This window comes from Macrobrachium nipponense, chromosome 6 (assembly GCF_015104395.2).
Source record: "Macrobrachium nipponense isolate FS-2020 chromosome 6, ASM1510439v2, whole genome shotgun sequence".
NCBI lineage: Eukaryota > Metazoa > Arthropoda > Malacostraca > Decapoda > Palaemonidae > Macrobrachium > Macrobrachium nipponense.
The window spans coordinates 111,525,692-111,528,191 of record NC_061108.1 but is presented as its reverse complement, the minus strand read 5'-3'; positions in this window follow the sequence as shown (position 1 = coordinate 111,528,191).

Here is a 2,500-nt window from a genome sequence, read left to right as displayed (position 1 = left end):
GAAACGTCGGGGACCCCGCCCAGATAATTTTCCAGTGGACCTTAAGGCATTTGATTTTAGAGCCATTTGAAATTGGCCATTTAATTTGATTCCAGGAGGTTGTTTGGAACTGTGAATTGTATGAAATGCTGTTTGAGACGCTAGCTAAATATGTAGTAGAAATCTCCTTGGCAACGTATTCCATATGAAAAGCATGAGTATCTTAATTGTAATCTACCTTAACCATTTTATCTATGAGCATACATAATTGAAGCATATTAAAGTTAAACAATGAATCATTATTTTTGTTCGTCTACGCACTGGGAATCTATATAAAGTGCACCTAAAATAATCACTTAGATTAATCACTTATATTAATCATTTGTATTAATCAAACAAATCAGGTACCTATAATCAATCTGTTACCTTGTATCTTATCACTTTTGGGTACCATTAATTTCAATTACTATATGATTTTTATATGTAATCTTTATGTCATGCAATTATCAGAAATACGTTAGTATTTTCTGTAGTAAATGTATCCTCATGACTGGCAGTATATAACTGTATCATTATATATCACATGTGATCATTATTATTTACTATTATATCATATGCATATGTCTTATACCTTATACGTGGATCTGTATTTGTGTACTCCATGTATTTTTCTTTACTTACAAGTATTTTCTATGTCAGATTTTTACATATAACCAGTTGTATGTCATTTTCTTATACACTTTGATGGAAGTTACATGTTTATTACATCTTTGCATCTATATTTAAAAAAAATTACACTGTTACAAGTCAAGTGCAAGTCAAACTTTCTGCATAACTATAATCTAATGTTTGACTTTACATAGCGGACCGAGCATTATGTAATGATTACATATAAATATGAATGTATTGAGACATTCTATAAGTTGCAACATGTTGTTGAGTTAATGTGATGACTCCTGTGTTCCAGTAGAATCTTTCAGTATTTGAAAACAAGAGTTAGTGAATAGCTGACATTGCCTTGACGTTGCTCTGACGACGCTTTGTATAACATCTTAGTTTGTATACACCTGGATCATCAGTTTAAAGAAGGTAACGCCAAAAACCAACCGATGCCCCATTGGCAAAATACATGTTGTCTTTCCCATTACAGTCTGTGCCTACGTGACAGACCTAGATTTGTATGTTCATTTGTTTGTATAACATTGAGCAATGTATCGCTCACCTATGATCTTGTAAACCGAATTGTATATCAGACTTCTATCACACTTCTCCGCTTGAAGAGCTATCCAAATCTTCCTGTAGATATTGTGATGTATGCTTGTTAAATATAACTTGTTATTTAACTATGAGTTTTGCCGTCTTCAAACCTACATACCAGAAGTAACGATTGATGGGGACTTAGAAGAAATATCATCACAGTCATGATACTTTGACGAAGATGTAATGTATACCAACCGACACTTGTGGATATCATCGCAGGTCAAAACAATTGCAAGGCGACTCCCTTATACATGTACTTTAACTTCCACATTTTTTCCCGTTCCACTTCATCCTCCCATCTCATAATTCTCATTTAAGTAGGTCTGGGACTTCCCACTCCTCTCACATGGGGGAGAGCACATTCCATCTCCTTCTCATTATTATCTCATCACCATATGGAACTCCCGTCATTTCACTTTTGGTAATATTTTTACTGGCTTGCGTTTGGCTCGTGATAATCTGCTTTAAACTTTATTCATAATCAAATATATTTTAGATAAACGTCTCCTCTTCATAGTATAATTTACGTCTGTATGTTATTTTAACAGTAGTGATATACCTTGAAGTGAAAGACTATTATACAAGCGGACTGGCTAAGCAAAAATAACTGCTAAATAGCATGCCCCTAGCATCTATTGTTCCATTAATAAAATATTCTCGCGTAAAAATCACCGAAATACTTTTTGTCATGGTAATGCAAACAATTAAAACGTATGTTGTGATGCTGACGAATTTAATTGTGTAATGATAATCTATTAGTAAAAATTCCATGTATTGGAAGTTTAGAAAAATATTACGTTCTTAAATATAAATGAAAGGTGATAATCGTTTCATTTTTTTTAATCTCGGACAAGACGAAAAGTAGCGAATGTATCATGAATGATATAGGAAGGAATCCTCAGAAAGGAATCGACAACATATTTAATTTCTTAAACTGGTACTTTGCTTATGTTGAAATACTTATTAACAGTTGAAAGATGAAACAGCAACCTGAAGTAAGAGTAAATGAAGCGAAACAAAGATTAAAAAGTAAAGAGCGTTAAAATTCATCAGGTTGAATATTTCAAGTGACATTTTCCACCAGAACAAGTTACCACGAAAAAAGTTATTTGTTGTGTTAGAACTCTGTAACATCTAAAAGTTAGTATGCACAAACGTATATCTAAAAATAACACATAGCGCAAGACACAAAAGGCGCCCGCACATGTTGATTAAGTTTTCAGTAAAACCAGTCGGAAATATTTTTCTTTCATTGAACAGA